Below are 20,966 nucleotides of genomic sequence, written 5' to 3'. Positions count from 1 at the left end.
GAGGAGGGAGAGTGGCTTCCAGAAACATCAGGAGGAAACAAAAACCAAGCCCCATCTCCACTCAATTTTCCAGTTTCTCAGTGTCAGGCAGTGGATTGTCAGAGTTAGGCTCCCACTCATTTTCTGCTTTAACGTTCAACAAGAAGACATAGGAATTCTCTACCTCCTAGAAGTCAGTCAGTAAATATTTGTTAAAAGAATAAATGAATGAATGAGCCCAGATTTTCTCATCCTGGAGATTGCTATGAAGTTCCATCTTCAAATATTGGTTTAATTTCAGGCCAGTCTCACAAAGAATAACCAGCTGGTGTGATACAAGGGTGCTAAAAGTTTTCACATTTTGGGTTTTATTCTAAAGCCCTTATTAAGTTTACATTACCCTCCCTCCACTGCAGATAATTTTATCCCAAGACTAGGGGAAAACAAAATGTCTTTAGTGCTCCTCAATTTTACCACTACTTTTGACCAGGAACTAAGAGAGAAAACAAAATGTAATGAGGATGGCTGGCTCACGTTTAGTTGGCTCTCTTCAGTTTGAGAAGGAAGATGTTTCTTTTGATTTAGGGCAGACCTTTGGACTCTATGCAGATAAGCAAACTACAGAGGCATTCTTCTTGGCATTCTAAGTGGAACTGGCCCTTGAAGCTGCTGAATCTTGGGTGGCATACTTGAAGTCTTCAACCACTCAGTTGAATGTGGTTGTGTTATCAAAAGTGACTCAGTTTTGAACCCTTTGTAAATCATGGGAGTCTTCTCCTTCTGGTATGCCGAGAGACCACTCCACTCCATTTCCAGTCACACTAGGCCCTTTGCCTTAACAGATAGATCTTACCTAGTGATACAGACAACTGTCCCCATTGATGCTTAATGTTTTTAGTGGTAAATTTATAACACACACACAATATTTACAGCAGTGAATTTACAAAACTCACACATACATATATGTAGGTAGATATATAGATGAAGACTAAGATTAATACCTTTCTATTTTATCACTTACAACAATCCATACTCATTAGCAATTTTTCCACAATACTCTTGATCCAGAGGTAGAGTCATTACAAACAAACTGAGGGGCCCATGACAAGAGAGGATTTCCTTTCCTCCAAACTACTCTCTACCACATATCCTGCCATCCTATCTCTATATCCTTTTCCTGCTCTAAAAGGGAGAAAAACACAAAAGCTCTTCTAAGGATACTTTTCAATGATTAAAATCCCCACCATCAGAAGTATATATTTCTTTGATATAATGTGTTCCCTCTTAATGATATATAGATTACTCTGGAGAGAAGTTGAAAGTTTGACCTTGTCATATTAGTCTTTTATATGGACAGATAAGAGTGCAAAGACCATGAAGATGCTAAATAAATCCTCGCAGTGGTATTGGTGGTAAATAAAGCTGTAATAGGCAATTTGGAGTATCACGGAAAACCTTTGCTCACTGAACATTATGGGCAGGGCTGGCACTAAGACTTTATTTTTTGCCTCTTGCATATGGCTAGTGAGGAATAGGAATGTGCTATAGAATCATAAAAGCACTTAGCATAACACCTGGTACTGTCAAACTTTGCTGAATTTTTTATTGATATGAGTTATGTGAACGAAAGACTAATTGTTAAAACACCCAATATCAGGATGTATTTCGCAGTAAGGTTTTGGAGTCAGGAACACTAGGGTTCTTATACCAGCTTTGCTACTGGTTAGTTGTATAAACCTCAACCCTTACAGCCTTATTTTCAGTTAAAAATGGATTTAAGGACACCTATCTTCAGTGTTGCATATTAAGTAACACAATGTATATCAATTATTTAGCACAATGCAAATTCATTTAAATAATAAAGATAGTGAAAATAATGATTATGATGACAACAATGATGATATTTTATATTTGAGAAATACTAGTCAAGATTTTACCCTTTTCAGTTTCCCTATTTTTATTAAAAGAAAACCCCTTAGATCCCTCAGTAAAGGTATCTATGATGTAATAATAATAAAATTTTTTAACATTAGTTTATTTTGACTTGACTTGATAAGTCCATATTCCCAAGGCCCAACCTGGATCTAGAATTACTGATGACATTTCACGCATGCTTTGAGCTCTTTTCAATATAAGCAAGTTAAAGTTTACATATCGTCTTATTTATTTCCTCAGCAGTTTGTGAGCCCCTTGAGTTCCACCCTGGGTGCTTGCCTACTCTATGCTTTCTTCTTGACACAGACCATTTCCACAGAATGAACTAAGAGTGATTCCTTGCCCTGGGTCTATATACTCAACCACCTACTTGCTGTCTCTATCTGAATGATCCTCTCCACTCCACCATTACTTCCTCTGAGCCCTTAGTATTGAGTTCAGATATCACCCTTTCTAGGAACCCTCCCTTTCACAGTGGTTTAAGAGCTCCTCTTTTGAGTGCTTCCCGTATTACATCGTATACTTTGCGTAAACATGACTATTTGGTGCCTCATATGACTCATACGTACTTAGCGTGTGAGAAATAGTTAATGTCACTTTGTTCTTCCATCCCTTTCTACCTATATTCAACACACATATGGTCTACTTACCCTATCCATATTGAACATGTCTCACAGGTTACTATTTACTTAATCTATGCTTAATACATCTTCTGAGTTGCACCCATCCAATTTGTTTTCTTGTCTTCCATAGCCTAATTAACTATTCTAAAACAAGACAGCCTACACACATTATAGATTATGTATTTTTATCATCCAATACCACCAATTTGCAATATTATCTCTTTCTTCTCAAAAGAGACCTATGATCTTATAATGTTGATGATTTACCTTTGAACCTCGTCCAGGTATTAAGGATTTCTAGTTTAGACGATAAACAATCTGCTCCTTTTACTCTCAAGGTGATTTACAGAAGTGAAGTTAAATGGCAACTTGGACAAGTAATTTACCCTCTCTGGGCTTCAGTTTCCTCGAGAATAAAATTAGTATATTATAATTATATCAGATAAATGTCAATGCTACCCTTTAAGCCTCATGAATATGGAGGTAAGTTCAAATCTTGTTGGTTTAGCAGATCATACAGAATGACCACCTTCTAGGGCTAAGGATAGGAGGCAGCAGGTAGCCAAGTGAGCACTCCAAAAACCCCCCTATAAGAAAGAAATGCTGGCTGCCATAGAATGTTCTCAAATTTTCAGTGCAGTAGGCCTGCCCATGCTCTTTCATAAAGACTTGGTAACTAGTTGACCAGCTGTGTAGGGCAACCAACCATCCTGGTTTGCCCAGGATTCTCCTGGTATTAGCAGTGAAAGTTCCACAACCTGGGACACCTCTCAGTCCTAGGCAAACCAGCAGGGTTGTTCATCCTATTTCTCAGCCTTCTTAAGCATCAGTTTCCTCATACATAAAGGGGAGATGTAGATGCATTCATCATAACACTGTTATACGGTCTAATGGTGCTAATGTAAGTAGAATGCTTATCAACAGTGCCTTCATTATGAGATTATTATTATGTTTCTACGCCACCAATCTAGTTTTTGGTTTTATTATCCATGGGTGAGCTTGTGTTCACTTTTATTTTATTTTACTTTATCTTATCTTTTATAGGAACACATGTAAGCTATCAGAGAATGCAAGCGGTTTCTCCTAAAATCACTGGTGTTGCTGTTTGTGTGTGTGTGTTTGATAATACACAAACACACAGCATTTGAGGTCCTCATAACCATGATTTTGATTGCTCTATTTCAGTGGTTCTCAAAGTGTGGTCCCTGGACCAGCAGCAGCAGCATCTCCTGGAAACTTGTTTGAAATGTAAATTCTCAGGCTCTACACCAGACTTACTGAATCAAAAGCCATGGGAGTGGGACCTAGAAAACTGTGTCTCATCCAGCCCTCCAGGTGATTCTACTGCATGTTCAAGTTTGAAATCACTGCTCTATTTCACAGTTTACAACTGTCTAGACCACAAGCTGTGGCCGAGGCCCACTTCACAACGAGGTGATCTGTTAAAACAGTGGCTAAATTATTTTTGAGAGAGTGTAAGATTTTGAAGGTATAAATCTTTTCCTCTTTAAATATAAATCACTTAAAGGATAGATTTTTATCCTCTGCATATTCTTACACACAGCACTTAACTGCTGTGGGTTAAGGTTCAACCAACACATGGTGATGACAGTAGCTTCAGTAAATGTCTTCCAGGCAACTTACACTAGCTCCCTATAGTTCACTGTAATGGAATAAAATTAGAATAGGTAAAATTTCCCCTACTAACCCAATATGATATTCATCTTAAACTAAGAGTTTTGAAACATTTCAAATAAACACAGAGTAAAATTTTCGGTAAGTGTAGGTGAATTTGACAGTTACATTCTGAATAGCTGGTTTTATGGTTTACAGCTGTTTAAATTTAAGCGTTGCAATTTGGATGCTTAGTTACCTTCTCCCCTGTGAGATCTCCTTGACTACTCTCTGCTTTTATTCATCCTTGTAGCAACGACTTCTTTAGTGGTAGTCTAATTTCATTCTCAGTGTGGAATTAAAATGAGCAGTGAAATGTAAACAATGTCTATTGACTTGAAATAAATATGTTTTAGACACAAGGTCTCTATCAAGATGTTCAAAGTCTAAAAACTTTTTTTAGAGTGTAATAGCTACACCCAAGTTTAAACAAATATACTTCTAGTAATTATATTGCACATAATTTAATGCTAAATTATCTGCTTCTAAAAGTCAAGCCTTAATGTTTGTGGGCGTCTCTTTTCAAAGGATTGTTTTAGCTACTGAGAAGGTTTCTCCGGCATACTCATCTCACTTTCTTTTCCTTTAATTTGAAGTACTTTTTTGAGTTTGCAAAGGAATCTCTTTCTTGAAATCCTATTTCTGGCACAGATATGAATTCAGATGAGTGAGAGAACTGATGAGATGCAAAGAGAAAGAGAGTGCTATTAATCTAGGTAACAACTACACTGTGTTTGTTGTAAGTGGTTTATTATGCATTATCTGCAATATCTTAATACTTAGAAAAGAAGTGATTACTATGCCTTAGAGGGGCATCTCTTCTTATACCCCCCAGGTGTGATTCTATGACCTATTTTGAATTGAATAGAGAGATAAACATTTTTAATGTCTATAGAGAATCAAACAAGGATGTTTTCTAGCAGAATTGAAAAGAATCGAGACTGAGAGGCTGTTTCTGGACAATTAATTGAAATTTACAAGTCCTAAGATCTGATACTGGGTGGGGTCTTTGCTCATTCCAGAGCCTATTCTCCTCCCATGTATTATTTCTCTATTGCTGCATAACTTAGTGGCATAAATCAACAGCAATCATCTATTATTATTATTATGACTTTTCATGGTTTTGGAGGTTGACTGGACTCAGTGACGTAGCTGTCACTTGGGGTGTGTCATGTGGTAGCATGTGGTAAACCAAATAGCTGGTACTCCTTGAGCACCTCTCTCTATCATTATGTGATCTCTCCAGCACGACACGCTTCAAGGAATTAAATTTCCAACATGGCAGCTCAGGGATCCAAAGGCACACAGAGGTTTCCAATCAGCTTTGTAGTTCCTTATTCTTAAATTGGAACACACTGCCAAGGATCAGCAGGCATTGGAGGAAAGTGTCTAACACAAAAGATAAAGATTAAAACAAAACAAAACAGAAAAAAGAAAGGAACTCAGAGGAAATGGATATAATAACATATTATACAGGCTTACTATTTTCCAGGTACTGTTCTAAGTGCTTAGGATATATTAATCTTATTTGTACTTCTCAACAACTGTATGCAATGGGTACTCTTATTATTTCTATTTTACTGAGAAAACGGATAAGCAGAGGTCAGGTAACTTGCTCAAGGTCATTGGTCATGATCAATGGCAGTACTGGCATTTGAAGTGGCTGCAGAGGCGAAGCTCCTAACCATTACACCATATTCTAGAACCCATTCATGAAGCAACAGGAAAATTCTCTATACATAATATCTTCAGAGACAAAAGCAGATTTTGCACCCATGTGACAAGACAAGAATGCTATTTAAACGAAACATTCAGAAAAAAAGAGTTCTTTAAAATTAAAAAGAATGTAACAGTACGAATAAAACAAAAACTAGAGGGACTGACACAAATTTTGAGGAAATCTTTCAGAAATTCTAATAAAAAGCAAAGAGATGGAAGATAGGATAGAAAAGACAAGAAAATTAGAGGCTTCATATCCAGTTAATAAGAGTTCCACAAACAGGGAAGAGAAAAAACAGAGGTGACAACATTATCAAAGAAGTAGCAGAATAAAAATGGAGCTGAAGGACACATTTTCAGATTAAAGGGACCTATCAAGGGTCTAGCACAGTGAATGAAGAAAGACCCATATCAAGGCTCATCATCAGAAAGCCAGAGATAAAGGCAAGACGTTACATTTTCCAGAGAGAAAAATCAGCTCTCATGACAAGGATTTAGAATCAGGATCAGATTCCATTGAACTTCTCAACAGCAACATGGGCCATATTCCATTTGGAGCACTGCCTTCAACATTCTGAGGGACGGCAATTTCCAACCCTGAATTCTGTACCATGCCAAACCACAATCAAAGCCGAAAGATAATTTCTGACGTGCAATACCTCAACACATTTACCTCTTACGTCCTCATTCTCAATAGGCCACTGAACCACTTGGTTCTTCAAAAATGAGAGAGTAAATAAAAGGAAAGCATGAAATCCAAATTATAAGGGATAGATTACCAATGAGAAAGAATGGGAATACTCAGGATAAAGGACAGAGGAAATTTCCAGGACCACGGCAGTGCAGCAGGCCTGGAGCGTAGAAGGACAGACAGCCACAGGAAGACTGTCTCTACGAAAAAAAGTAATGCTGATAGTTCACCTAATGTGTCTGATTTGCCAAAGAGTTTAACAGCCGTGTAAGAAAATTGAGGGTGTGTGAATAATAGGTACACAGGAGACTAAGGAAACAAAATAGCACAGGGCTATTTTAAAGTCCAGGGAAAACAAAAATTAATACTAGAAAAGAAATGTAAATTACAAAACATGGTGTGGTTCAGCCGTGAGTGATATGCACAGTTATAGTGATATGAATATTAAATACCGATTTAAATCGTAAGTATGCCATAAATATAGTGGGAAGATGGGAAGAGGAACATGTATTTGCGGGGGTGGCAGGAGAAATGCATCAGATCTCTTAATCTCCCATTTTTGTGCAGGGAAATCAATCGACAATAATATCTCAGATTGAAAAGTCAATAGAGTGAGCAGGTAGTAGAGAAGTTTGGGGATATATTTTATAAACAAATCAAGTGTTGAAAGTCCTGCTTTTGAGGTGGGGCAATAGAGCAGGGGCAAGCTCTTTTTATTAAAAGCCATAAGTGCTATTTTACTTTTTAGAAGTGTGCATATATGTATTACTCTGATAAAATTAAAAGTTAAATAAAATGAGAGCTCACTGAGACAATATTTGTCAGTGTCTCTCTACAGTATCTATAGTAACTGTGAATAGAAACAGAGAGCGGTTGCCTCTCTTGGTGTGATTGTGGATTCACCTGAAAACATCCTGTTGTAAGAAGCCTAAATTCCCTTTATATAACAGATTTCTTTCCACTGAGGCATTAAAGGCCACTTGTAAATTGCCCCTGTTACCTAGAGTAATAACGCACTGAACTACCATCAGTCATTAATTTTCAAAGGAGTTCATCAGATAAGTGTGCACCATTTAGGAGCGCCCTGAGGAAATGAAGGCAAAGACTAAAGCATTCAGTGGGTGTAGAGAGTGAGGTAAATACGATGCTTGGGGCCCCACCTGGAAGCCCTGTCTTGAAAGGACAGAGCTGGACTGGAAGAAGAGAGGTCTGTAGGGGCAAAGTGGTGTCTATTGGAGAGGTTGGGCACCTGAGAAACGGTGGGAAGATTGAAGCATAGCATCCAGAAGGATATGTTTTTCTATTTCACAGGTTTGCCAAGAGCTTGTTTTGCAAAACTAAGAACATTCGTCATTTCAGCCATTTAATAAACACACTTTGATTTAAATATTTGTAGACGTGTAAGAAGCATCTTAATTCACTGTGGAAAAATTTCAAAATAATAACCTCTATTTCTAAATCTGTTTTCTCCTGGAGAACATTTGTTGACTAGATCTAACCCAGCAAGTTCTGGCCCAAACTGAAGAAGCATGAGGGAGAAAGAAGACAACGCATTTTTAAAGTGTAGTAGGAGAAAGAGGGCTTGTTTTTACGGCTCATTGAAAACTTGGGAATATTGTATTTGAAAATAAATTTAGGCAAGATAGCTTGCTATCTTGTCCAATCTTCTAAGCAACACAGTAACACTGCAGCTGATTCAAGTTAAAACGTTTGGGTTTCTCTCCTTTAAGTAACTCGTTAGCTCACAAGAGTGTTCTCTCAGCAACGTCTTTGAATTGGTGCCTGACTTCATGCAATACATATCTTTTTCATTACTATTATTATTATTTAAAAAGTAATTTAAAAAAAATCTCTGAGCTGTACTCCCTTTTCTTCCTTCTCACAGACGATTTTTTTCCTTTGAGAAATACATCTAGTATCATCTTCATCTCTTAGTCCTCCAGCCCTGCTCACGACTTCTTTTCATCATAAGGCTCTTTCCAACTAACTTTCCTATGAAGTAGAAACTACCCTTTAAGGATATTAAAACCGTGCTATGGGTTTTAATATTTTTGGAGAGCAAGTTGAGAATACATTTCAAACATTTTAAATATCCATAGTCAGTAATTTTGAGGAATAAAACCTAAAAAGATAAACAAACACACATAGATATTTGCATTATTGAACATTGAACTGAAATTACTTAAATGTTCATTAACAGTGGATTGGTGAAATAAGTGCAATACAATTCCTGTACTATGCAGCATTATAAACAGTGAGGTGGAGATTGTCTGTCTATATACCTATCTAATCATCTGCTTATCTTTATATATTTTAAAGTGCTCAAAGGTATATTGTTAATTGAAAGAGTACGGTATGACCCCATTTTTATCTTCAGAAAATGTGTATGTGTACCTAATCCATATAAATATCTGGAAGGATGTACATGAAAATGTTCATAGTGGTTTTCTTTGGCTGCTTAGGAATATGAGTGGATTCCTTTTTCCTTTTTTTTTCCTCACATCTTAATGAATTGCCCAATTTTGTTTTATCACAAATAGACATTATTTTTTAATTATAGAAAGAATAAATGATTTTTACTTAAAAATACATACTCTGGGAAACTACTTTTCAACTTAAGTTCTTTACAAGTCCTTCCTCCTTCCAATAAAGAGTTTATGCTATTCTCAATATTTTCAAATTAACTATCGGGGAAAATAGCTAAACAGCTTTTGAATCATAAAACAATAGTCTTGGAAGCAACTCCCAGCAATTGTCTGTATCTTTGAGCAAGACAATAATTAAGTTAAATACTTTTATCCATTTTCCACGGGAATATATTTAGGGGCAGTGGTGGGAGTATAATTAAAAGGCCACCATGAATCTTAAATGGGGACAGCAATGCTCTTTGGACAGAGGCAGTAACTGCTTTAATCAACTGAGTGAAGATCACTGATAAAAACATTTACTGTATGTGCATAATATAAGTCAAAATCTCACTGCTCCATTAACAAATTGGGAAATAAAGTATGCCTACTTTTCAAGAACTCTGGAAATACAATTGTGACTTTTAAGAGTTTCCAGAGTAAAACAGAGGTCTGTGCAAAAGGTTTGATGATACCACACAAATATTTTCTGCTCATCAGCATAAGGCAGAATAACTTGATTAGGATAATTGACCACAGGGAAACTGGAGCCTCTAGAACATAAAGAAAGGTTCCATTGACCTGCAAACCTCAAACCCATTGAAATGGAAATGAGGCAGATTTGCTCAGAGCTTTCAGAGCTCCCAATGTCAGTTCCTAGTTTTAACCAAATTTTCTTTCCTGGCAGCAAATATGTATTACCTTTGCAAAAATTTCTACTTTTCTACTTGGGTTCATCGTTACTGCTCTTACTACTAATGAGGACAAGGAGCTTGGTTTAGGTCCAATTTAAGGTCTGTGGAAATTAGTTTGGTTTCCTTCCAGACCAAGCCAATGAAAATAACTAGTTCCATTCACTTATTAGCCCATATAAACAAAGCCAGTTTTATTCTGGGCATAATGCTTATCTGTGTGATTGACCTGCTCTGAAGCGGAGGGAAAGACAGAAACTATGAAAAGCAGAAACTGAAAAGTTGGCCTATTTCCTCAAGAGCTAACAGTGTTCCAGAGCAAAGAGAAATATTACTCAAATGAGCTGAAGCTAGGAGTGATACGCTCTCTGGTGTTTTTGACCTTTGAATATAGGAAAATTAAAGCAATTTTACTGTGCAGTCCACGAGAACAATTTTTCTTAGTTTGTACTCTGTTTAAAGATACACAGAAATGCAAATATATTGTTCACTAGGACACTGCTTCCATTTTGAAAACAACACCTCTCTCTCTTTCCCAAAGTGTGTAAAACACATTTCTTTTTAAAACTAAAGTAAATTACCATTTATTTTATTTTGAGATCTTTAAAATAATTCTAGTCATACTTAAGTTATTAAAAAATGTCCTTGTAGTCTAACCAGCACTGAGAAATACTGGTTTATTAATATGGGCATTAATTTTGAGATGGTATATTACTTAGTCTCCAACAAGCCACTATAGAATTGACCAAAAACAGCTTCTCTCCATTAGTTGTCTCTCTTCAATAAATAATTTTTAATAAAAAAATACATCAGCTTGGTGGAAAATGCAGAATACAAAGGATATGCAATGAAAAGTGTGCCTGCTGCCTGTCTAGTCCAGATTCCCATCTCGAAGTATCACTATTTGTACTTTCTTGCTTATTTTTTCAGAAAATTTCTGTCCATACACAGCATTCATATGTAACAAATGAATATATAAAACACACACAGAGATAAACATCTATATGTCTCACATATGTGGATTTTCTTCCTTATATTCTGTAGTTTTATTTTTCTCTTTCTTTACTCCTTTAGTCTTTTTTTAAATTTAAAAATGTGTCCTAGAGATCATTCCAAATAAGTCCACATAGCACTACATTATTCTTTCTTATGACTTCATAATATTTAATTATATGGATGTACCATAATTTATTTAATCAGTTCTCATGGAAGGATAGATGCTTCTTTTTCCTATAAACGATGCTTCGATAAACACTCAGATATATATGTCTTTGCATATATGTGTACATAAGTGTAAGTAGGATAAAGTTATAGAAGTAGAATTGCTAGGTCAAAGTCTCTACCTTATTTTAAAATCTCCCTGTTTAGTAGATTTGACAAAATTCTGTCTTTTCACTGGACAGATGAACATAAGGAAGACATTCCTGGCAAAACCAACAATGTGTTCAAAGACATAGAAGCATGAGAGAGCTTTTTGTTTTTCATGTCCTTTCTCCCTTGCCTTCTTCCTATTCTTCCTCCATTCTTTCTACCTTCGAAACATATTTACTGATACCTATAATGTGCTAGAGAAATGTGCCTTCCTTATATCACTGCTTACGTGACATAGCTTTGTCATGTAAACCAAGGAATTCACTGTATAAAACAGAAACAGTGATGGGCATTGTTTTAAGGCCAGTAAAACACTCATTTTTGAATGTTCAGTGCCTAGAAGATCAGCATGTGGATGCTGTTAAACCAGAGAGAAAGGATCGCAACAAACTTACACTCCCTTAAAAAACACCCAACTTCCAGTTCCTGAAAGGATTTGCCACCAAGTTGTGAAGCGGATGCCTTCTAGAGCAGTTAAGGTCTCAAGGCAACTCAGTTCAATTCTGCAAGTATTTATTGCCTGCCTACTCTTTCTCAAGCCCACATGGACTGTAAAAGGAATTCTATACTGTTGGTGCCTTCCAGGGACCTGGCAGTGAGAGAATATATCTGCATAAACAAGGTGTTTAATGAAAGGGCCCTTTTGGGGCCTCATTCTAACTTGAAAAAACTTTATCATATCACTTCTCACATGACAAAGCTACGCCATGTAAGCAGTGATATAAGGGAAGGCACATTTCTCTAGCACATCATAGGTATCAATAAATATATTTTGAAGGTAGAAAGAATGGAGGAAGAATAGGAGGAAGGCAAGGAAGAAAGGACGTGAAACACAAAAATAATATCCAGCATGCACCAGCCAAAAAGATTTCTTACATGTCTTATTCATCTTTGTATCTCCATCAGTCAAATGATGGCCCCAAGTTCACAGCTTATGACCCATCTACCTTGAATGATTTGCTTTTCTCTGCAACACACACAGCTCTCTCATGCTTCTATGTCTTTGAACACATTGTTGGTTTGGCCAGGACTGTCTTCCTTATATTATTAGTCCCCCTAGCAATAGCCTACTAATCTTTGCATTGCTGATTTAAGGATCATTATTTTTCCTTTTACCCAGGAAGACACACCTTCTCCTTCCCCCACCCCTAGTCTCCCATGCTGCAACCCAGGCAATATGCTAACTTAATGGCTTATATTGCATCATTAAACGCTTGGTAATAATAGCAAATGATCACAGGGCTTGCCATGTGTAGGTACTCCTTTAAGCAGTTTACATAACTAACTTATTTAATTCTCACAATAACCATGGGAGTAGGTTTGCCATTATTATCATTTCCATTTTCAGATGTGGAAACTGAGGCACTGATAGGTTCAGTAACTTGTCTAAGTTTAATAGCTAAGTGTTGGCACCAGACACTCGGGAATGCTATGGGAGACTAACTAAAGGCTTGAGCAGATGTTTATATTACACATGAGGCTAGGCATCATGATTCTTGTTTTTAGAGAGGAGGCTCAGAGGCAAAATAACTTGTTTAAGGTCACATAGCTCAAGCTTTGAACTTGGCAAAAACAAGTTCAAAATTAAGTTTAACTCCAAAATGCATATGTTTTCTAATGTCTATGCTTCACCTTGAATAAAAGTCCTGCCTCTCCCTAGGGCATGACTCAAGTCTCAGTCTGTATTTTTCAGCTGCCGTGTTTGCCTTCTGAGCATCTATTTCCTCTTTTTCTAGCAGCTCCCTGTTATTTCTTCAAGGATCTACCTCCTCTCACTCTCAGTCTATGGAGGAAACACAGGAATTGCGTTGCTGTTATGTTACATGTCTTCTTCCCAGGAAGATTTGACGTTCCTTGAGAACAGAGACAGTTTCTTCTCCTTCTTTCTCTTCCTCTTCCTCCTCCTCTTCTTCTTCATTTCTTCCTTATCTTCTTTTTTGTGTAGGTGAATCTCTCATGCATGATACATAGTAGAAGTTGAAAATATTTGTTGAATGAATGCCTTGCACATGGTACTGGCGCACTCAATATTTGTGGGATTGAACTGTTTGTTGAATAAGACAGCAAATAAAATGGGCCTCACCAAAGTGTTGGAATCTCATTAGGCAGAGAAAGGTCAAGTGTGTGCCCCAGGTATATTCTACTTCTTTGTACCATTCAAAGACAGAGTTTCTGAGCCACTGGAGGTTTCTGAGGCAGTTTTCTTGGGAGGGCCTATGTAGAAGACTTGAGCATAATCCAACCTGTTAGACATAAAGAAGCAATGATGCTGACAAATTCCACATCTTAGAGGAAAAAAATCAACATTCTCCAGACGGAGGAGTAAAGAGATTACAACACTTATCTGAATGGCAAAAGGATAGTAATCCCTATGCTGTATTAGCCTAAATTTGGTTAAGACACTTAGAGTTTCTAAAAAGAAAAAAGATTACGATGTCCAGCCATCCTCTACTTTCCTGTAAAATTCCATTTTTTTCCATTGATGATCACTTTTAGACTTCTCAAAAAGGATAAAATATCAAATTCCTTCAAAAAAAATTTTCGAGGAGCCTGCTCTGCTGTGCCCCAAGCACATACTTGGTTTTCCTTTGGGATTGTTGCGTACTGCCTCTGAGAAGAAAGGCAACAGTGATGCAAGTGCCACCCAGTCATGAAAAGAGAACTTCTCTGCTTATATCTCCTCTGGGACTGGGCAGTGACCCTAACCTGAAACTTACTGATCTAGACAGTTTCTTTTTTTCTTATTCAATTGTTTGACATTCATTTTCCTCGTGCAAAACCCACTCTTTATTTCCTATTACCCACAGCAGCATTGCCCTGAGTATTTTCTGGAGAAAATAGTCCTAATAGATGTAATGCAAAAAAGCACTTTATGGTCACCCATGTGTGGGATACTCTATTTCATCCACTAGGGATATCAAGATATTGCACTGCCTATTATCATTCACAGATCCTAAGGAGAAAGAAGGTGAACATAGTGATAATATTGTGGGTCCAAACAGCTGGCATTTGGATACCATAATTACTATAGAACAAAAGAAAAGTGATGGAGGCTAGTACAAAGCTGGAAGTTAGACAAGATGCAAATAATTAAAATGAATCTTCTTGGTACCACACTCTCGTTCCTACTTTTGACTAAAGACCCTAACATTTCAATCAGTTACTCTCCACACTGCCAAGTCTAGTTTAGGAGGGCTATGTTTTTCATGGTACATAGAAATAAAATTGTGGGAATTCAGAGAGCAGGTAGTAAAAATGAAGAAGTGTTTGCTAAGAGAAAATTTGGCTCAGGTCATCATTATCTTCTTGCGCGGCCATTGATACTTCTCTTTTTGCTAGTTTTGGTCTAAATTCCCCATTTTCTGTCTCTGTTTACTGAAAGACAACACTGAGAAGAGCTGGGCCTTCAGAGGAAGTGGCCTAAAGGATACTTTTAACAATGGCTAATATTGCCTAAGTGCTTATAACATGTGGTCACTGTGCTGAGACTTGGATCATCTCATTAAATCCAATGCCCCATGATGTAGGTACTATTTTTAACCTAAGTTTACAAATGAGGAAATGGCGGCTTAGAAAATCTTAAAAAAAAGCCCAAGGTCACACAGCTGTGCTTTAATCACTATCCTAAAATGACAAATGAGCAATGTTTAAATGTAATAACCTGAAATGAGGCAATGGCTGAATGAAAGGGTCTTGGTCTAGGAATAAAAAGCCCCAGACTGATGTCCTAGCTTCTCTTAAACCTTCTGAGCCTCAGTGCTTCATCTGCCTAGGCTATGGGATTACTGTGAAAACCAACTAAGATAATGTTTAAGGACTTTGGAAATGCATACAAACCACACAAACACAATGCATTACTATATTACACATCAAAGGGAATGGGTTATGAGTTAGGAAGTTCCCATCAAAGGACTAAAATTGAGGGAGACCAGACTGAATATGAGAAGGACAAAGACGGCTATGTGGTGAAGTATACTGATATTTAGGAAGTTGGGACAGACAGAGGAGAATGCACCCAAGATGCCTTCTGGGGAACAAAAGAGGAACTGACAAACGGAAGAGGAGTAGGTGATGGTCAGCACAGGGACGTTAGACCGAAAAAACAAAAAACAAACAAACAGAAAAACCAGCGAGCGAGAGAGAAAGAGACAGAGGAGACAACTAAAGCCCAACCCAAAGCTGTATACAGAATAGTATGAGAGAAACAAGGACGTAGATTCTTCCCTAGTTGCCAGATTGTCTAATTCTGTTACTGCAGCTGCTGGATCAAAAGCTAACCTATTCTGAAGCAGAGAAAACGGCACCCCTGCTCTTCTGCATATTTGTTCGGGGGACTCACAGGATATGAAGCTTATTTCTGTGAGCTCGGATTTTTCCTATTTCTTTTCCCGTGAGGGGGGAGCTCACGAAGTTGAATTTGACATTTTTGCCAAATTTCTTAGGCAGTGGTCCTCAAATTTAGTAAGCATCAGAATCCCTGGGATAGATTTGCCAGATTTAGCAATTAAAAATATAGGACACCCAGTTAAACTTAAATTTCAGATAAATAACAAATAATTTTTTAGTATAAGTATGTCACAACTATTGCACAGGACATACTTACACTAAAAAAATATTATTTGTTGTTTACCTGAAATCTAAATTTAATGGCAGTCCTGTATTTTATCTGGCAACCCTACCTGAGGAGCTTGTTAAAGTGCAGACTCACCAGTTCCATATTCTAATTCTGTCAGTAAGTCTGAAATAGGGCCAAGGGAGCCTGCAGGTGATTTCAATGCAGCTTGTTTTTTTTTTTTTTTTTGAGGAAGATTAGCCCTGAGCTAACTACTGCCAGTCCTCCTGTTTTTTGCTGAGAAAGGCTGGCCCTGAGCTAACATCGTGCCCATCTTCCTCTACTTCATATGTGGAATGCCTACCACAGCATGGCGTGCCAAGCAGTGCCAGGTCGGCACCCGGGATCCGGGTCTGCGAACCCCGGGCAGCCGAGAAGCGGAACGTGAGAACTTAACTGCTGCACCTCCAGGCCGGCCCCTCAATGCAGCTTGTTCTTAAACAACACTTTGAGAGATTCTGGTTAAGTTTGGATAATGCGGACTTGGGAATGAGAGGTTTCAGGCAGCCAGGAGGACATCCTGGGGAGAGGAGGGAGATGTGCATAGGTATGACGAGCCTAGGGGATGCTAGAAGACCTGAGTGGCAGTAGAAATAGGCCTGAGTACTAGGACCCTAATGTGGTAACAAGGGAAGACATTCATTGAACCCCACTGTTGTGTCATGTAGTCCTCTCAAAATCCACAAGAAGATAATTATTTTCTCTATTTCATTAGATGAGGAAGTAAGTGCTCAGGGTTAAGTAACTTGCACAAGGTCACACAGGTAGTATTTAATGGAGTCAGGGTTTGTTCTAAGACCAGTTGTTTCCCCTGTCCACATTCTGAACCAGTTCTATGCAACAATGGGAGGTTTGGACAATTTTGCTAATACAACTGTTTTTTTCCATTCACAGCCTTCTTCAAATTTCGATGTTAACTAAAGTATAGTTAGGAATGTGACATCTACTGTCTAGAAGTGCACAAACATTTCTACAGCCTGGTGTGTGAGAGCCAAAGGGGTTGGAAGCTTGTCAAAAGCTTAAGGGTCTGAACTGCTGTAAAATACGGAGAGCTAGTAAATAAGGTATTGTTTAGGAAAGATTTTGTTTTGTCTAGATTCCTCAGCACCAGCCAAAACCCATCATCCTGAAGGGAAGCGTGTCAAGGGATACCCTCCTTTGGAGAATAAGCCAACATTTTCTCACTAGGGGAGCTAAGACAGCTGAATAGGCTTTGATGAGGATGTTAGGTAAAACCATTACATAAGGGGGAAAAGGTCAATAGAGGAATTGGAGCCAATTAGACTAGAAAGGAGATAGCTCAAAGAAAACATGATTGCAGTTTTCCAATTTGTAGAAATGGTAGAAAGAAAAGGCAAATGAGCAAGGACCACAGGTTGGATGTTGGTTGGAAAAGGATTTTGATTCAATAAGTACATGGTAGGTTGTGATATTATTCAAAACATTTGCTGCTTTTCTTTGGAATGTCTCTCTCCCTCCCTTGTCCCTTGGAGGAGGATTCCATGTGACTTATATCTGCCAGTGAAATGTGGAAAATTTAAGGGCCAGCATGCAATTTGCCATAATCTTTTTTCCTCTGCCATGAGACCTGCAATTTCCCAGAGAAGGGCTTCTCCATCAGCCAGGGTCCCAGAGGGAACTCCATGGGGGGCAGAGCCAAGGTGTCCTGTGATAGGCATATAATGTAAGCACGAAATAAATGTCTTTTGTTAAAAAGTCACCAACATTTTTTTTATTGTGATAGATTTTTTTTTATTGAGTTACTGATAGGTTACAATCTTGTGAAATTTCAATTGTACATTAATGTTTGTCAGTCATGTTGTAGGTGCACCGCTTCACCCTTTGTGCCCACCCCCCACCCCACCTTTCCCCTGGTATCCACTAAACTGTTCTTAGTCCATAATTTTAAATTCCTCATATGAGTGGAGTCATACACAGATTATCTTTCTCTCGCTGGCTTATTTCACTTAACATAATTCTCTCAAGGTCCATCCATGTTATTGCAAATGGAATGATTTTGTTCTGTTTTACAGCTGAGTAGTATTCCATTGTATATATGTACCACATCTTCTTTATCCATTCGTCTGTTGCTGGACACTTAGGTTGCTTCCACGTCTTGGCTATTGTAAACAGTGCTGCAATAAACATTGGGGTGCATAGGACTTTTGGGATTGCTGACTTCAAGCTCTTTGGATAAATACCCAGTAGTGGGGTGGCTGGATCGTATGGTAGTTCTATTTTTAATTTTTTGAGGAATCTCCATACTGTTTTCCATAGTGGCTGCACCAGTTTGCATTCCCACCAGCAGTGTATGAGGGTTCCTTTTTCTCCGCAACCTCTCCAACATTTGTTGCTATTAGTTTTAGATATTTTTGTCATTCTAACGGGTATAAGGTGATATCTTAGTGTAGTTTTGATTTGCATTTCCCTGATGATCAGCGATGATGAGCATCTTTTCATGTGCCTATTGGCCATCAGTATATCTTCTTTGGAGAAATGTCTGTTCACATCTCCAGCCCATTTTTTGATTGCGTTGTTTGATGTTTTGTTGTTGAGTTGCGAGAGTTCTTTATATATTATGGATATTAAGCCTTTGTCAGATATATGACTTGCAAATATTTTTTCCCAGTTAGTGGGTTGTGTTTTTGTTTCAATCCTGTTTTCATTTGCCTTGAAGAAGCTCTTTAATCTGATGAAGTCCCATTTGTTTATTCTTTCTATTGTTTCCCTTCTCTGAGAAGGCATGGTGTCTGAAAAGATCCTTTTAATACTGATGTCAAAGAGTGTACTGCCTACGTATTCTTCCAGAAGCCTTATGGTTTCAGGTCTCATCTTTAGGTCTTTAATCCATTTTGAGTTTATTTTAGTGAATGGTGAAAAAGAATGGTCAATTTTCATTCTTTTACATGTGGCTTTCCAGTTTTCCCAGCACCATTTGTTGAAAAGACTTTCTTTTCTCCATTGTATGCCCTCAGCTCCTTTGTCAAAGATAAGCTGTCCATAGATGTGTGGTTTTATTTCTGGGCTTTCAATTCTGTTCCATTGATCTGTGCACCTGTTTTTGTACCAGTACCACGCTATTTTGATTACTGTAGCTTTGTAGTATGTTTTGAAGTCAGGGATTGTGATGCCTCCCGTTTTGTTCTTTTTTCTCAGGATTGCTTTAGAAATTCGGGGTCTTTTGTTGCCCCATATGAATTTTAGGATTCTTTGTTCTAATTCTGTAAAGAATGTCATTTCTGATTGGGATGGCGTTGAATCTGTAGATTGCTTTAGGTAGAACGGAAAAAGTCACCAACATTTTAGGGTCTTTTGTTACTGTGGTATATCTCAGTTATGCTGACTGGTAAAATAAGAACGCTCTCTCTAAAAGTCAGAGTTGTCCAAAGATGGAAAAGACTGCCTGCAGACGTGGTGAATTCCCTGGAGTGGAAGTATTCAAATATAGCTATAAGACCACTTCAGAGCATATTAAAAAAAAAAAAGTGAGAGGGGGCAAGGCGAGGAGGATTGAAATATTGGCCAAATGGTTAAGATCTTACCCTCCTTTCCATATCTGAGATCCTACACTATATTAATAGTGAAGTTAAAAAAAAAAGGAGTGCCCCTGGAGTGGATTCTAACTCCTAGCGACCTTGTGTACAGCAGAGCAGAACGCTTCCCGGTCTTTTTGTGCTATCCTCTCACCTTCTAGTGCTATATTGACAATGCTCCACTGTTATTCATAAGGTTTTAATGGCCAGTGTTTTTGGAAGTGAGTGGCCAGCTCCTTCTTCCTAGTCTGTCTGGAGTCTGGAAGCTCCGCTGAAACCTGTCCACCATGGGTTATCCTGCTGGAATTTGAAATACCAGAGGCATAGCTTGCAGCAACATGCAGCCACCACAGTATGACAACCGACAGATAGGTGTGTGGTTCCCTGACCTGGAACCAACCTGGGTCACGTGAGAGTGGGGAATCTTAACCACTAGACCACCAGGGCTGGCTAAGGAGGTAAAGTAGGCTCAAAATGGGCAAGGTCTTTTGCAGATTCCTGCTTTAAACTCACTTGAAGAGGAGGAACACAGTGACGTTAGGGTAATTAATCTCAGTTTGTGGTTACTGAAATTTAGAGTATTAACTTATGCTTGTTTGAGAACAGGCTACTGGAATGTAACTAAAGGGAGAGTTAAATATTTTTCTAGTTTGAGATTAACCATAAAAGACCTTCAGGGGAGGATTAGAATACAAGAATAGCTAGGGAAAATGTAATTCAGTCACTCCGTGAGCCTCTCCCAGAACCCTGCTAACTGTTAGATGTACAATGCCAAGCCACATGCTTGGCTAGAGATCAGAGAAAGCAGGGCCATGGAGACGGATGCTGCCATTCCCTCGACCCGCAGCCCAGAGAAATACCCCGTGGGGATTCATTCCCTTCTTCTCTCTCCTTTCCTGTTTGCTCCTTTCATAACCCTAAGTTTTTCTCTTTGCTCTTCTTCCACTCTTTCATTTACCTCTCACTCTTAAGATTGTCTCTCCCAATAATCTGATCTCTCATCATTTTATTATCTCTCAATAGTCTGATCTTGTTTCCATCCATCCATTTAGCTAAGTCACCAGTGAGAGAGCTAGGAATGAAAAAGGTAAAACAAAGCAACGTTATAAAATGAGGGAAGCTTTCATTCACAAAATGAAGTAAGCAGCATGTGGCGGTATGTGCACTACACGCAAGCATGGCTTTGGGGAAACAGAGATGTATTCCAAACTTGAGCTCCATTGCTTATGCTTTGGGTGACCTTGAACAAGTTACTTAAGCTCTCGGAGTTCTCAAATCCATAATCCTTAAAATGAGGTCAATAACTGCCTAACAGGGTTATTGGGAAGATTAAATAAAGTAAAATGTTATATTGCTAATACATAATAGACACCAGATAAAAGGCTGATATTATTATATAGATTACATAACATTTTAGTTCAGCTTGGATCTGCATTTACAGCTTTTTCTTCTCAGCTTAAATGGCTTAAAAGCTGAAACCATGTTCTCTTGATATTTTTCAATGTCTACAGTT

The 20,966-nt window shown here is 38.1% G+C and overlaps 1 protein-coding gene across 1 annotated transcript in view; it reads right to left on the bottom strand.

Moving 5' to 3' along the window:
- The window catches only part of LOC103540040 (sterile alpha motif domain-containing protein 1), a 45,081-nt gene that overhangs the window by 6,909 nt on the left and 17,206 nt on the right, over window positions 1-20,966 (bottom strand). The window lies entirely within an intron of this gene.

Source organism: Equus przewalskii, chromosome 17, assembly GCF_037783145.1.
Source record: "Equus przewalskii isolate Varuska chromosome 17, EquPr2, whole genome shotgun sequence".
NCBI lineage: Eukaryota > Metazoa > Chordata > Mammalia > Perissodactyla > Equidae > Equus > Equus przewalskii.
This window is presented reverse-complemented; position numbering and strand designations above follow the sequence as displayed.